General features: G+C 38.8%; 1 protein-coding gene across 4 annotated transcripts in view; it reads left to right on the top strand.

Annotated features, from left to right (window-relative positions):
• The window catches only part of fbxw7 (F-box and WD repeat domain containing 7), a 140,099-nt gene that overhangs the window by 20,337 nt on the left and 102,500 nt on the right, over positions 1–17,262 (top strand). For all 4 annotated transcript variants that reach the window (XM_055009772.1, XM_055009770.1, XM_055009769.1 and 1 more), the window contains one exon: positions 8,933–9,010. The gene's annotated coding sequence lies outside the window, so the exon portion shown is untranslated. The remainder of the gene's footprint in view (positions 1–8,932; positions 9,011–17,262) is intronic.

Genomic DNA, 17,262 nt, shown 5'->3' with positions numbered 1-17,262 from the left:
TGCTGTGTGAGAACGCCTCAACCAGACGAGGCTCAAAGTTCACACCTGCAACAGGAATTAAAAACATTCTTGCTACACCTGTCAGGGTTGTACGTACAGTGGAAAGTCTAAAATAAAATAGTAAAAATGTGTTTAGTAAATTAAATTAAGATTACAGGACACGATTGCTTCTGTTTTGTGATCTAAAATCTGATTAGCTATATAGCTTAAAGTTAACAGGTTGTTTCACGATCTTTATTTCATTATAAAGTCAAAACAAATAGCTGTGACTTTAGGTCCTTATTTAATTGAAGTGTGATTGACAAAGTCTCAATCTATATCTTCCCTTTTTCATTTTAGTCAAATTTCAAACAAATGTTGCATAATATTGAGCCAAAACCTTTCTTTTTTTAATGTAAAATTACTGCAATTATGGTGTTAACTTAAATTGAGTTTGTGTAACTTAAATAACCGACAGTATTTTCTTGCAACTCCAAGTTATACTGGTTATGTAACACTTGCTGTTTGTTTTCTAATTTGTTATGTAATAATAACAAAGTTATGCTTTATGTAAAAGAACGAGGAGGAAAGCAATATTGACTTTTAATAGAATTGAATCGTGGCATTAGGCGACTGAAGGAGAGGCTCGTCATATGCTGCTTTCTTTAAATGAATGCAAACACATATGCTGAAGTACTTTCATCCTTTATTATCTTCTTTGTTCAAAGAGAACATTTTTTGAAACAGCACAGTGATTTTGTTCTCTTAAAACTGTTGCATAACGCCATGCCTCTCTCTCATATTTTGACCAGAGTTACTCAAACTGAGTCAGAGCCAGGAAACAAGGCAGTAGCATTCCTCCATGTGGACTCATTTTATTTGGCACATCCAGACACAGCTGACCCAGACTGGAGCTGCAAACATCCGTAACCTCTGTGCTTGCTTCACTCGGAGCCCTCTGAAGAACATTCAGAACTTTTCCTAGAAAGCTCTTAGTTATCCCCCAGATATAAGAGTTTAAAGTTGGGCTTGTTTTGTTTCTGAACACAGGAGTTGGTGAGCAGGCAGTGTAGGCAAAACAGAAGTGGCAGATATTTGGGTTCAAATTAAAAACTTGTTTTTGAGGAAGCAAGCTCACCGTTGTGGCCCAGCTTTATCACAAAGAACTAGTACTAGTTCACATTGGAACCTCTTGTGATTATGTTTTTGACATTTTGCTTTTATCAGATAGTAACATTACAGATACAGATGTGAAACATGTGGAGAGAGAAAGGGGTTATGAAAAGTGAACGTGGGGATGCTACAGCCACATGGCACACAACCCACCACATCCCAATCACAAGGCCTCTGCTGCACCTTGGAGGCAGCACTCAAAGCGCTCAGAGCTTCAGTTTTGGGCCTTTTTGACAGCTAAGCACAGTTGTATTTGTACTGTCTTTATATACTCATTAACTAGAAACTCTTGAAGATATATTTTCTTCCTTACCTGTGATTTTATGTCTCTTTGATGTCTATGTGCTCTTTGTGATTATGTTTGTGTGATGTTGCATTAATTGATGCTTTCTTCCTGATCTGCTAATGAAAAATCGGTATCTGGACCAAACTGTGCATTTTTTCATAGATGAATGGCAACATTAAAAAGGATCAAAATTCAATCCTGACTTTACTGTGCAGCTTTCTTTAGATTTTCAGCAACTTAAACCTATAATTAAAGCTTTCGAACTTCATGGTTTTGAATCAGCACTGTCGGTATTTGACGAAAGTGGAATGTGGAAAAATAAAGTGAAGTAAATTCTGATTATTCCACTGAGTTAATGAGCATTTAGGTGTCAGACTCTGCAGATAACTTGGTGATCAATGCCTCCGAATGGGACCAGGACCATCTTTTATTTCTACATCCCTACACCATATTAATTTATTTGTGGAATGTTGTATAATGTCCATGCACATCCTCACTGAATTCCCCTTTTTGTTTACAAACGGTTTCTAGTATGACTTAATATTTAGCATTTCACTTGCTGTGTTGACCTTAAGTTATAGTTGACTCAGTTTTTGAACTTTCTCTAAAAGGATTTGTCTTCAGCTGTTTCTAACCTCTCCCAACATCTGGATTCATCCAACAGTAGCTTTATGCAACACCATTTCACAATAAATCATTTTCCTCTCTGCAACTTCAGTGCTGCACTTTGTCAGGAATGAAGCATATTACAATCCTGATTTCTAAAGTTTGCCTATCCTCTATATTTCTCTCTCACAGTTGTCAAATGTCAAACAGCTGGAAAGCCTGTCTGGGCATCTGTTCATTTCCCAGAACTCAGTGTCCATATCTAGTTTTGTTTATACCAGCTATTCCTTTCCCTCTATATGCGCCAGTTCCTTGGCGCTGCTGGGGAGTCGTGTGGGTCTAATTATGTTTTTAGGTGTATTCTTAGTAAGCAACAGCTCCATTTCTCAGATTAAAACACCCTTCTGTCTTTTGAGCAGTTGTTTGGAAAATTATGCCCTAGGGTGCAGAAGAAAGCTATTCACTATTGGACAGTTTGCATGGTGTTAGAAAGCCCTCATATTTTGATCATGATGTTGTATGGGTGGTGTTATAGTTGTATTTCCTCCCTTGTTGAGCTAATCGGATGTTTGTGTTTTTTACGTAATGTCCTTGAATGCACCTCGTGTGTGCTGTAGTTTTCTCTATAGACACTTTACCTGACGGACGTTAGCTTAGCAATTAGCCCACCACGTTGTCTGTCCGAGCGGGTTTGGTTACGTTGCTACCGTCATGTGATTGAAATGCTGAGCCATGCATAATATTTTGCCCTTCGTTATTGTGTTTATGTGCATTTGGGTTACTGTTTCATAGTATAATTATTATTATTGTGGTTACATTTATGCTGAATGTGTTATGATTCAGTATTCCTGTTTGTGATGTTTCAGAACCACAGCTAGCCAGTTATCCACAGGTAGCCACAGTTGTCTACATTGCAGCACAGAGTTATCTGCCACAACAATAAACACCATTAACCTGGAAGTCTGGCTGCCGTGTTCTTTAACGGGGACACCTTCATACCTTGTGCCACTCTGAAAATACCTACCTGGAGACCCCTCACTCCTTTTTACACGGTGTTGATTTAAGGTGAAGAATTTCAGCAGTCGGACGTGTGCAGCGAGTTAGAGAGTTCACAGGGACTCTTAGACGTGGGTGCAAGCAGCTTTACTGGTAAAGACTTTCTCATTCGCTGTCAGAAACTGATCTCATCCAGTGGTGACAGGTGTTGCCTGCTTAAAGCCAAGGTTAAATTGGCATTTTACGAAAAGAAATCATTATGTCATTGGCATCATTTTTGTCCAGGTCTGTTTCATGAGTTTATTTTTTAAAATAATTCTGTTTAACCACGGTTCAAAAGCAATATCTGATTTTTATTGGTTAATTTTCATAGAATTTTTATTTATTATTACTTTTGTTCAATTCAGATTATTTCTGTGACCATTGTAGGTTTTTCTTTCATTAACCAAGGAGTACCAACAATTTTGCTCACGTCTGTATGTGATGATCGACATTGGTTTGTCTGTTTGTTTGTCTGTCCATTCGCAATATTATTCTAAAACGGACTAACGGATTTGGATGAAATTTTCAGGAAAGGTCAATAATGACACAAGGACCAAGTGATTAGATTTTGGCAGTGATGTGGCTTGTAGTCTGGATCCACGGATTTGTTAAAGATTTCTGTATTGTTGAATGTGTTCCTTTTTTGAGATAGAAGACAAACTACTTCTCTCCACTTAAGCTGTTTATTTTGTAAATATCAGTGTCTCAAAAGAATCTTGTATAAGGACCTTTTCTGTTTGGAACAGCCTCCCAGAAAAGGATAAAGTCTGATATGAACAGAACATTATATTCAATATGGTGAAATGCGATTGGTTATAGAACACAAACATATAATTCAATTAAAGCGGCAAGCAGCGTTGGACGGGTCCTCGCATCCTTGCTGGTCGGCGAATCCACGCACGTCCAACAGGTGGCACTGCGACCGAGAGTGCATTTTGGCCTACGGATGCGATGAGGGCCGGACTCTGATCACGTGTAAAATTTCAGGCAGATTGGAGCATGTTCAGGCTACTTATTGAGCTTTTCCTGTCCATCCACCAGGTGGCGCTGGGACCGAGAGTGTATATTGGCCTATGGATGTGATCAGGGGCAGACTCTGATCACACATATAAAATTTCAGGCAGATCGGACCATGTACAGGCTAGTTATAGGGCATTTCCTTCCATTCACCAGGTGGCGCTATGACTGTGGCTGTATTTCAGCATGTGAACGTCATCAGGGCAGGACTCTGATCATACACGTAAAGTTTGAGGCAGATTGGAGCATGTTTAGGGCAGTTACACAGCAGTTGATATTTCATGGCGAAGCATCAAAATTCAGGAGGCCGCCATGGCCACGCCCTCAGACTTTTGCGGAGCATTTTGATAACTTTTGATCACCCATGCCTAGAGCACATCCTGGCCGAATTTCAGCTCTCTCGGTGTTGCCCTGTTTGAGTTTATAGCTTTTGAAAATGTACAAAAATACCAAAAATCGTCAAAAAGTATGACATATAATTCAAAATGGCCGACTTCCTGTTGGGTTTTGGTCATGGGTGTCAATTACATTTTTGTGCGTCTTGATAAGTTACATATGCCTCCCAAGTTTCAGAACTGTAGGTCACACTTATGGCCTGTAGTAAATGTTTGAAATTTTCCAGGTGGCGCTATGGAGCCATTTTGCAACAGTCATGCGCAATTCATCTAAAATATCAAATATGTCAGCAGTCCTGATGTGTGTGGAAATTTTAGCAAGCATATGAGCCTTCCTTACCTGTCAAAAAGTACTTTGTTTGTCGCGGCAACATTGTGTTGCCACGGCAACAGAATTTTATGAATCGTCAAAATCTTCACACTGTGGCATTGTCAAGGCATGAACACTGAGCTGACCAATTTTCAGGATGATATGACAAAGTTTCTGGCAATGGTAGGTGTAAATGTAATGACAATTTCTTCCTGTTGCCAATAGGTGGCGCTATGAGTATTTCTAAATTTACGAGTGTGGATGTGTTCAGACCCTGACTGGCGTCCATCACATCAAGTTTGGTCCAGATTGGACCATTTCCAGCTGAGATATATAATTCAATTTTCATGGCGAGAAATCGAATTTTGCCACGCTGCCACAGACACGCCCTTTCATGATGTGTCACCATTTTCTCTGGGAATCATCATCAATGTGTTCAGGCTTATGTCACCAAATTTGAAGTGAATATGATCAACCTGCTAAGAATAGTACATCAAAGTGTAAAAAAATGTCTATTTCCTGCTACCACAAGGTGGCGCTATGACTGTTAATGTACATAACCACATGGATGTCATCAGGGCTGGACCCTGATCACACATGTAAAATTTCAGGCAGATTGGAACATGTACAGCAGAGTTAGACAATACTTCCTGTTTCATGGCGAAGGATCAGTATTATCGCGAGTCGCCATGGCCACGCCCTTTGACTTTTGCAGAGCATTTTGATAACTTTTCATCAGGGATGACTGTTGCATATATTTGCCAAATTTGACGTCTCCCGGACTTACCCCCGATGAGTTATTAGTCAGAAAAAATATCACAGTTAATTCAAGATGGCCGACTTCCTGTTGGGTTTAGGGCATAGCCATGATTGACTTTTTCGTGTGTCCTGATGGGCTGAATATGCATGCAAAATTTTGTAGCTGTAGATGAAACACCCTGCCAGTTGGCCTAATGACCAAATTTTGAATTTTGCAGGGGGCGCTATAGAGCCATTTTTCCACACACATGCGCAACTCCCATAAAATATCAAATTTTTCGCCAGTCCTGATGAGCATGCCAAGTCTCACACGTTTTGGGGTATGATAAGGCTGCCAAAAATGCAATTCAAAAGACGGTAAAAGAATGAATAATAATAAATAATTCCTTGCATTCCAATAGGGTCTTCGCACCATTCGGTGCTCGGACCCTAAATATTGAAATGTGATTGGCTAAAAGTGGGGATAAACTGTGGTTTCGACTTAGTTGTACCATGAGTTGGTACACAGATATGTCCATAGGGATGGATGGATGATCACACGTAAAATTTCAGGCAGATTGGAGCATGTACAGGGTGGTTATACACCATTTCCTGTCCATCCACCAGGTGGCGCTATCACTCTGACTGTATATTGGTCTATGGATGTCTTCAAAGCTGGAGTCTGATCACACATGTAAAGTTTGAGGCAGATTGGACCATGTTCAGGGCAGTTACACAGCATTTCCTTGGTCATGGCGAATTGTCAAATTCCAGGGGTCACCATTTCCACACCCTCAGACTTTTGCGGAGCATGTTGATAACTTTTGATCACCCATGCCTGCTGTACATCATGGCCAAATTTCAGCTCTGTCGGAGTTACCCTGTTGGAGTTTATAGCTTTTGAAAATGTCTAAAAATTACCCAAAATCGTCTAAAACGTGACACATAACTCAAAATGTCCGACTTCCTGTTGGGTTTTAGACATGGGTGTCAATTACATTTTTGTGTGTCTTGATGAGTTACATATGTGTATCAAATTTTATACCTGTAGGTAACACGTACTGGCCGTAGTAACTGTTTGAAATTTTCCAGGTGGCGCTATGGAGCCATTTTGCCATAGTCAGGTGCAATTTATCTAAAACATCAAATGGTTTGCCAATCCACATACGTGTGGAAATTTTGGCGAGCTTTTGAGCATTTTTAACCTGTCAAAAAATACTTTGTTTGCTAGGGCAATGATGCATTACCATGGCAACAGCGTTTTATGAATCGTCAGAATCTTCACATTGTGACATCATCAAGGTGTGAAGATTGAGCTATCTAATTTCTAGAATGATATGACAAAGTTTCAGGCAATGATACCTGCAAATGTAATGACCAAAACTTCTTATTGCCAATAGGTGGTGCTATGAGTATTTCTAAATTTATGAATGTGAATGTGTTCAGACCTGGACTGTTGTCTATCACATGACGTTTGGGCCAGATTGGATCATTTCCAGCTGAGATATAAATCGTTCAATTTTCATGGCTAAACATCGAAATTCGCCGTGCCGCCACAGACACGCCCTTTGATGACGAGTCACCATTTTCTCTGGGAATCATCATCAGCGTGTTCAGGCTTATGTCACTATATTTCAGGTGAATCTGATCAACCTGCTAAGAATAGTACATCAAAGTGGAAAAAAATGTGTATTTCCTGATACCACAAGGTGGTGCTATGACTGTGAATGTATATAACCACATGGTCAGGGCTGGAGTCTGATCATACATGTAAAATTTCAGGCAGATTGGAGCATGTACAGCAGAGTTAGACACCACTACCTGTTTCATGGCGAAGGATCAATATTTTTGGGCGTCGCCATGGCCACGCCTTTTGACATTTGCGACGCATTTTGATAGCTTTTCATCAGGAAGGACTGTTGCATATGCTGGCCAAATTTGAGGTCTCTCGGACTTACCCCCGATGAGTTATTAATCTCAAAAAATTTCACAGGTAATTCAAAATGGCCGACTTCCTGTTGGGTTTACAGTATGGCTGTGATTGACTTTTTTGTGTGTCCTGATGTGCTACATATGCCTACCAAATATTGTAGCTGTAGATGAAACGTTATGCCAGTTGGGCTAATGACCACTTTTTCAATTTTGTAGGGGGCGCTATGGAGCCATTTTGCCACACGTGCAACTCCCATAAAAGATCAAATTTTTCGCTGATCCTGATGTGTGTGCCAAGTTTCACACATTTTGGGGTATGTTTAGGCCACCAAATTGGAGTTTTAAAAGACGGGAAAAGAGTGAAGAAGAAGAAAAGAAACCCATGGGTTTCAATAGGGTCATGGCACCATTCGGTGCTCGGACCCTAACTAGCAAGAAAGGCTAACTAGTTTGCAGAGTGGAATGCAAACGGGCCTATGATTCATACCATTTGCTGAAAGTTGTTGGTTTAAACTGCTGATGACCAAGACTACACAGGCTTCTTGGAAAAGGAGGAAAAAAGCCTCTTGTATAATTTTTTTCAGGCCATAAGGGTATTTATTGCTGATGTCAGTTGTCAGTACTTCTCTTACAGCTTGTCCACACAGAAGGCGTTTAAGCTGTTTTTTAAAAATCAGCTGTCTCACAAGTGTCTGACAGAACAGATATGCTACTACTTTTATTAATCCGTTCCACAGGCTCACATTTTACAAACACTATCCGTGACCCGAAGAATAAGTTTCTTTAAGTCTGTTTTCTGTCTAGTGGGTTCTGAATATTGCCAAGCTGTAGACAACCAACACTCAGCACTGTGCCTGAACACATCCTGCATTCATGCAGTTGGACAACTGAAGCAACAGTTGCTGCTGATTTGCTAACTTTTTCTACAGGGTGTATGCAGACATTGTGAGTAATGGGAGACAGTCTACCACTTCCCCTCTAATATGTTCAAAGGTGGTTTTATCGTGTTGTGAAAAAAGTATGCCACATAAAGATTTCGTTGCACACGGTTTTGGAGAATTAACATGTTAGTTTGACTCTAAAGCTGCAAAGATATGACAAGTAGTTCTAGGTTGGTCACCAGCAGCTGCCCCCCGTTCACTTCCCATCAGATGAGACAGAGGAAGAAATGACGCATCTGTGACGGTGACTCAGTGTTACATGTCGATGCAGGTGTTGTACGTTGTGCCAGGTTGTTGAATTGTACTGTTGTATTCTTTTTTTGGCAAACCGTTTGACGAGTCTGCGGGTTCAGTCTGGGGTTTTGGAGGTTAAACTGTGAAATCCCATCATTCTTATCTCACTACTCTGGCCCTCCCGCTCTCTCCTCTTGTATTCCAGACAGCCCCGCCGTTTGTTAACTCTTTGATGACCCCTGAGATCGTTGTACTGACAGCTCTTTCTCTCTCTTGTCCACAGAAAGAATCAACCCTTGGAAGTGGGACCTGCGGCGGAGAAGACCAGTTGTGGCCTGAACAAAGACAGACAGCGAGAACTGTAAGTAAACACGGCCGTTGTGTGAACTTCTCAGGAAGTTTTTGTGTGTAGCTTGTGCTTGATGAAGTCTAACCCTTACACACAAGGATAGTGAGCTTGGGAGCTGTTTTTAAGGACTATATATACACATCGTGTGTAGGTATCAAAGAAACAATCTCTTTGAATCTTAGTTTGCATTTTCAGATCAAAATATACAACACATGGCTGCAGATACAGTTATAAGTGGTTCCTTTCTCTGTTTGTTGCTCCTATGCATATTCCTCAGATTGTTCTCTACGTAGCGTCCCTTGCATCGTATTAATCGTGTTGTCAGGCAGTAACACATTTAAGACAAACAGTGGGCAAAACAAACAGGAATGTTTTAAAAAGAATTATGCTAATATTTCCCAGGGTGGCATTTTTGCTGATATAATGACCATTTTGCAGCTCCACACTCTGTAAAGCACATTCACAAACATTAAAAACAGGCTCAAGTTTATGCCATCTTAGTGTTTGTTGGCATTGTTAACAGCTGATAGGATGTAAGCTTCATCTCAGCTGTTTCCTAGCAACATGTAAGTGTCTGTTATCAAGTGAATTCATAACCACTCCACAAGCCACCATAAATAGGCTTCTGAGCCTATAGGAAATGCTGTCTGAGTTGGAAATGAGAAGACATTTAACTGCAACATTAAAAATGGGCACATCAACAATAAGGCCACCAGTGTAATGCCAAAAAGATTGTTATAAAGTCTTGTTTTCCTCATCTTATGAATGGTACTGGATGTTGATGATGATCTCTTTTTTTGACATCTGATGTAGTAACAGATAATATAGTTTTTGTAAATAAACAAAAACTGAACGACATTCCTGTTACTTACGTGCAAGTTTTTTACATTATTAAGCAAAATCATTAATATATCTATTGTGTACATCTGTAGCTGTTTCTGAAATAGTGAAAAATGAGCTGTCTAACAGTCTGCATTCAAAATATATTCAGTCTGAAGTAATTTAAAACTCAATAAAATGAGATAGTTGGACTGACATCAGGCTAGCAGAATAACTGTTTCGGCTCTACATGCAGCTTCATAAAACCCTTATGTCTCATAATTGCTTCCCCGTCTAGTCCTTACATTCTAATCCTCTTGATTTATGACAGAATGTGGAAACTCCTAGAAACGTGACAAAAGTTATATTAAAACAAAAGCCTCATTTGTGCGACATCTTTCACACGAGCCTGTTTTGTCTGCTTGAGCTCCATTTTTTTGGTTGTGGAAACGATGCACTATATAATGGAATGAGGGGAAAAAAACCTGCCATAGACATGAAGGAGGACAAGAAAATGATTGTCCTGGTGCATGTACGGATGACCCCACCCTGTGCTTCATTGTCAGCATCTCACACAGGATGCAGACCTTTCACACATGAGCACGAGACACAGTGGAAGTTGTTGGAGTCGTTATGAACAAACAGGAGATGAATTTACTCTGAGGCATCCTAGGTGTGTGTTGATCATTTGTATGAAGGCGTGCATAAAAGCAGGGAAGTGTAAAGGCATTGTGAATAGGTGTGAAATTTGTTACATGACTTATAGATTAATGCTGTGAGTTTAAACATTTCTGTGGACACTTTAAACTTTTTGAGACTGTGTGTAAAACATCCAGAAACTTATTGAATTATCAAGTGTCTTCTTTTGCAGAAAGCATCATGTGTATTAAGGATCTGTAAATTGGAAGCTATTTACAGATTATTGCTGAATTAAGTGCATTACTTCCGGTTGGATGCAGCCACCTCTGTCTGTCGGTCGTCACTCTGTGGTCTAGCTAGCAAAGAATGCAAAAAGTGAACCAGATACACAAGTTGTTGCCACAGACCAGGAAATGAGCTTCTCTCACAGTGGCTAATGCTGTTGGCTAAGTTAGAAGGCAGCCACAAATGACCCTGAAACAGTCTGGATAACAATAACTAATAATGTTTGAAGACAGGGGTATCAAACTCATCTTAGTTCAGCCCAATTTGATCTCAAGTGGGCCGGAGGAGTAAAATCCAAGCATATTAACATGGATATAACAACTCCAAATTTTCCCTTTGTTTTAGTGCAAAAAAGTACATTCTGAAATTGTTCACATTTAAGGTATTATCTTTTTACAAAACATCATGGACAACCTGAAATTTCTTAAGAAAATAAATTCAATTTCAACAACATTATGCTTCAATTTATTGTTTGCACATTGCAACTTGCAGATCACAGTCTATCTACAAAGGCATAAAACATTTAGTCACAGGTGTCTGGAACTGAATGATATAGTATTTTACGTTCAGACCAAAACAACAAAAATCTGACAAAAAAGACAAAAAAAAATCCTGAACAAAAACAAGACAAAATATTACAAAAATGAGACACAAAATGACAAAAACGATATACAAAACGACAAACGCGAGAAACAAAATGACCAAAAATTAGACTAATGACATGACAAAAGAGACAAAAAATTAGGCAAAACATTAAAAAGCGACAAAAAATGGACAAATGACAAAAACAAGACAAAAAAATTTGCACAAATGACAAAAACAAGAAAAAATAGACAAACAAACAAGACTAAAAAACACAAAACGACAAAAATGATACACAAAACAACAAATAAAGCAAAAACACAAAATAGCAAAAATAAGACAAACACAAGCGAGACAAAAAGGATACTCAAAACGACAAAAACGAGAAGAAAGACGACAAAAACATGAGACAAAAAAACAACAAAAACTATTACAAAAATGAGGCACAAAAAGACAAAAGAACAATGAACAATCTAGTATTTTACTTTATGATCAGAAAAACTTGTCATGGTCTAGAAATTATTATAAATTTATAGTTTTACAAATTTACAATTTTCAATTAATATCTACTCTGTAACTTTTACACTTTATAGAATTGTCCCGTGGGCCTGATTGGACCCTGAGGGGCCGGTTTTGGCCCACGGTTTGCATGTTTGACACCCCTGCTTTAAGATATGCACCTTTGTTTGTAATAAAATGATAGAAAGAAAACTGCAGGAGACAAACTGATCAATCTCAGTCGAGAGCATCCTAATTTAATCAGTCCTGTTTCTATCTTACATATTCAGTTATAGTCACTCCTAGACGCCTAGTTAAGAATGACAGGTTCTCTGCTATAACATGCTGTTAAAGCATTACATTCAATGTATCAGTTATGTGCATTTCTTGATCATCGATAATCGGCATCAGCCCATATCGGTCGATTCCTAATGTGTATGGACAGTGTTGTACCTTGGGCTTGATGCATGTGTGCCTGTCAAAAATACCTGTTTAGCACAAAGCAAACAGCTAATGTGTTTTCTGTATATTCAGTGTTCAGAGCTGTGGGGGGGACTCTTCCTTAAAGCCAAGAATGTGTTGCAGGTCCTGAATTATTCATCTTAGGCACGCGCTGGTGAATTAAAGGTAAAGTGATAGCACATAGCAGTGCCTCGCTTGGCTCGCTGCTTCATTTTTAAAGTGTGGACTGGCACTCAAATGTCAAAATGTTAACATCGTCTTCCCCCTAAAACTGTTGCTGTGGTCTCAGGGACTGGAAAAAGGACATTTGATATGGAGTTTGAATAATTCAGGATGCTGGTTTGGGATTGAATTTTTAAATGCAGCTTCCTTATTTGTACCCCCAGTGCTGTCTCCTTTTGTTCCAAACACAAATACTTGAGGTAATGTCTGAGAAAACTGATCATAAATGTAGTTTCTTGTGCATCTCCACCACCTGCGCCTCAGGACTTTTCAGAGGCCATCATCACTGAAGTTATTACCTTAGTGATAGTTATTATCTGCCTTTTTTGTACTATTATCCGTGTATAGCTGCCATAATCTGGCAAGACATTACCTCTTTCTTTGAATGGTGAATTTGTCTGTTAAATTGAAGGTTGTCCAGCAAATAGGACTCTGAAATAACAATTATTTCTACAGAAGAAGAAAGACTGTCATGTGAAAGCAGATCACTTTTCCTGTCATTGAATTGTATGTGTTCAAACTTGTGTCCTTCCTTGGAAGAGAGTTTTCCTTTTAGGTTGAATGTATTAGATTAAAGTGGAATAGCTTCCAGCTAAAAGGTACCAGTATATTGCGGAATTCCTGTAAGAAAAAAGCGCTCTGCTGCCATTTTCTGAAAAGGTCCTTTAAATTTGAATTTGAAACTGCTTCCTAAGCAGACTACTGAAAAGGACTGAGATTTAGCTATCCTCTGTGTCACTCCCTAATCAGTCCCACACCTCACTCACCCACTCATTCTCTGTAAATAATTCAGAACAGCCTTTTGCCTGCTTCAGAGAAGAGCATACACACGATTGATAGTGGAGGATGGCTGCGGACAGTAAAAGTTGCTGCTGATGCACATTTTCACAAGTCCAGAAAGTTTAAACAGCTTTGACGGCTGTTAGAACCTGGCTGTATTTTGTTAACCATTAATTTTATGTTCTTCTGTGGGCATTCGCATAGCTCCAAATGAAACGCTGCTGAAATAAACTGTAGCAGATGGAAAACTAGAAGCAACTGAGGTGCCATATGTGTTTTCTTTAAACAAATTGTCAGATTGTTCACACAAAAGAAGAAAAGTTATTCTCCAAGTCACACGAATGGCCCAACATTTAAAAACAAGAAAAGCACTCAGAGAGCGCAGTACTCTGCCAAGGCTGATTAGTCGTTGTATCATTTCTGACAGATGAAATCTTTAATAAAAAATTACCTTGTGATGAGCGCAGGCGTGTTTAATTCCCGATATGTCCGCAGTGGTCGATTTGTAGTACGATTGCAATCATGTGATCATCAGCAGGCAGCTGACTGAACCAGGGTTAATGACATCCTGTACTTTATAGCAAAATCATTTTATAACTTCACATTGGATTCACAGTATTTTTCACATATTGCAGTGCAAACTACTGTGAATCCAACATTTAATCTATTCTGTTGATCACGCCAGGGCCTCATTGTTCTTCAGTTCAAAAAAAGAAAATGTGAAAGCTACATCTTCTGTAAATTAAGTGTTGTAAAAGAAGGCACTAAAATCAAAAACCATAAGAATTTACATAACTATCCTTTTCTGCTGCTGCGGCCTAGCATCATCTTTAAAGAGTCTCTGTCCCTTGTGACAGAACGCTCAACATTTCATTGCAAAAGGAATCTTTTCAGACTCCTTAATGTCTTCAACTTGTTGTTATAGTTTGTGATGCGTGCTGCTATCTTGCAAAACAGAAATCTTTAACAAATCATTCACCCAGAAGCTGCATCACTGCCAAAATGTAATCACTTGGCCCTTGTGTAATTTCTGACCTTCCTTGTAAATTTCATCCAATTCTGTTAGTCCCTTTTTGAGTAATGTTGGTAACAGACAAATGTATGCCTATAGTCACATAACTCTGCCGCATTCCTTGGCAGAGTAAAAAACAAACAAACAGAAAGGCATGGCCTACGGTCAGTGTTAACAGCAGTTAGACATTATTTCTTCCCGGTGCATTAGTTTTTATTCTCTTTTAAGGGTTTTGCATTGTGATAAGGTTTGCAAAATATTTAGTCACACTTATCTGACTTTTCCTTTCAATCTTTTTTTCATGATTGTGATTTATATTTTGCTACTGTATCAGAGATATTTGTAATGATATCAGCACTTTTGTTTTTTTATCACCATGCTCTGAGGCTGCCATGTTAAATTGTGTATCTTAACAAGAACCAATGGGGGTTAATTTGAGCATTTGTGTTACTTTTGCAGGGTGTGGTTAATACTTTCTCAGTCATTCATGCTTTGGTGACCCTATTGAAAACAGGAAGTCCAACTTTGTCCCTGTGTTAGGGAGACGGGAAGTTGTAACTTCACTGGTTCTGTTTACTTTGGCCTGATGCCCAGAGAGGAATTCTGATGGTGGTCAAATCTATCTTTTACATAAATTTTGTGATATTTTATTATGCATGTATCATTGCTCTGTTTAATAGCGTTAAGAGTAGCAGCTCATCAGACTCCCTGCCTCACCTAATGAGAGTTAACCTCACTGACAGCATGCGAATGAGTACATTAGGATGCTTTTCAAAGTCTTAAGCACTGAGAGAATAATCTTCAGTGGCAGATGGTATCCTGCTTGAGTTTCCAGTCTTTGCCCACTAGAGTGCAGCCTACTCAGAGAAAACGACCCCTCTGCAAGCTTTGTGATGTTGTGGTCATCTTGAGCCTTCTTTTTTTAAAAATGAAAAACAAATAATCATGTGTTTTTGTGTTACCACTTTACCTAGACCAATAATATACGGATGCACATTGAACATTAACATTGAGGGTCTACATTAAGGTGCGTGATTTGACTTTATCAGTGTTATTCCTTTCAGCGTGTCAACATTTGGGTGCTGCAGGATGATTGAGGACATAATTTGCGAACCCACTTAAATGTGTCAACCACCAATTGGTTTGAAAAGATTAACAACATTAGCAACCTGTGAATCACTGCACATTTACCACTTGGTTACTCCCTGTAATTGTTTGTCAGCACGTCCAAATCAGTTTGCGCTTTCAAAATGTGTTTTTGTCCTTTTGTAGAGAATGAAAGCATGCAAATTGGTCAGAGATAGCTGCTTTCTCTGAGGAATATTATGATGATATTATGATCGTTAATGATTTTCTAGTTAGTTTTTGGGAAGTCTATAAGTGCTGACTTTGTCCTCTAGACACTGGTCACAACAAGTCTACCTTATTGTGCCATTAGTGCCATAATGGCATTAGATTTGGCAGGGCTACATGACTTTAAAATGTTAAATCAATGATATAGAAGAAGATGAGCCATGTTGTGTTGCTGAAAGGAAAAAGAAATTAATGGCCTTCTAAGCATGCAGTGTTATTTTGTGACAAAACTGTACATATTTTTCAGTTTTAGTCTTTCTGTCTCTATTCTTTCCTTCTTTGAATTAATGAAGATATTGTATCAGCTTATACCCCGACTAAGTATTATTAGAATCGGAGAAAAAAAAAAGCTGGATTTGTGCTTCCCATACAGTCTGGGAAGTGGTTCAGGAGTCATTTTCCATGGTTGAAAACCCATAAATGTTATCTTTTACTAATGAAGAATAATGGCATGAGGTTTCTCAGCAGAACAGACAAGGATGAAGTGCATGAGGTTGAGTTTTAGGAAACAGTGTTATTGATGGGGTGGTGCTGAAGGATTTTTGTTTAAACTCCCAACATTTCTGTCTGAGCGGTAGCAGTGTTGACATACCGCCAGCTGACATGATCGATCTTTGATGATGACAGATTTTTATGAAGCTACATCTGTCTTAGAGTTAAAATAGTCTCTGTTTTCATGTGGGAATTACAGTTATACTTTCAGTTCATTGAAAGCGTTTCCAGGAGATAATGTGTAGTATAGTATGTGGTAATACTTTTATCCAAAAGCTACAATTGAATACAAATTTGGGGTACTTTTGATAAAGATATATTGGAGTATTTTTGTCTACTTGAGTCCATCTCTGAGGGAACGATTGTACTTTGTACGTGTTTTTGTTACTAATCACTTTACAAAGTCAGACTTTCACAAATACAATTTATAAAGGCCGTCCTACAACTAATATTGAATTGATTGATGAAACATTTAGATGTAATTTTTCTTCATGCAAAAATCACAAATGGTTTTATCTTATTGTCTGTGAGGACTGGCTGCCTTTTCTTTCTGCCACTTTTATTTATAGTAACTTTGAAACTTGGGCCATTGTTTGACCAAAAACAAGCATTATCGAGGAATCGCTTTGGATTCACTATTTCCTATTTTATTAAAATGAAACAGTCAAATTACCATGAAAATTACACACAAATAAACAGGAAAAGCACTCAGTGTGCAGTTCTCCACCAAAGCTGTTCATTCCCCCATATGGCATTGTCAGAAATGCAGCATATTTTTGTAGAAATGCAGCATTTGTTTAGTTATTGATGATCAGAAATCATGGCAACACAGAATGTGGCCATTTAATATAGACGTACCCACAAACAAAATGACCTTGTGCTGAGCACAGGCGTGTATTTTGCATGTGTTTGTTATGTATGCATACCAAATCGCATGACCTAAATATGTAGAGGGCAGTGGGAAATGATGGGACTCAGAAACACCCCCACAATTGAATCAATTGTTCCTTGTATCATTTCCGATGGATAGGTCCCGATAAGTCTGCAGTGGTGGATTTGTAGTAGGATCGCAATTATGTGATCATCAGCAGGCAGCTGACTGAGTGTTCACTTGTTGTCA

Source organism: Amphiprion ocellaris, chromosome 4 (assembly GCF_022539595.1).
Source record: "Amphiprion ocellaris isolate individual 3 ecotype Okinawa chromosome 4, ASM2253959v1, whole genome shotgun sequence".
Classification (NCBI taxonomy): domain Eukaryota; kingdom Metazoa; phylum Chordata; class Actinopteri; family Pomacentridae; genus Amphiprion; species Amphiprion ocellaris.
Note: the sequence above shows the minus strand (reverse complement) of the source record. Positions and strands in the feature narration are given on the sequence as shown.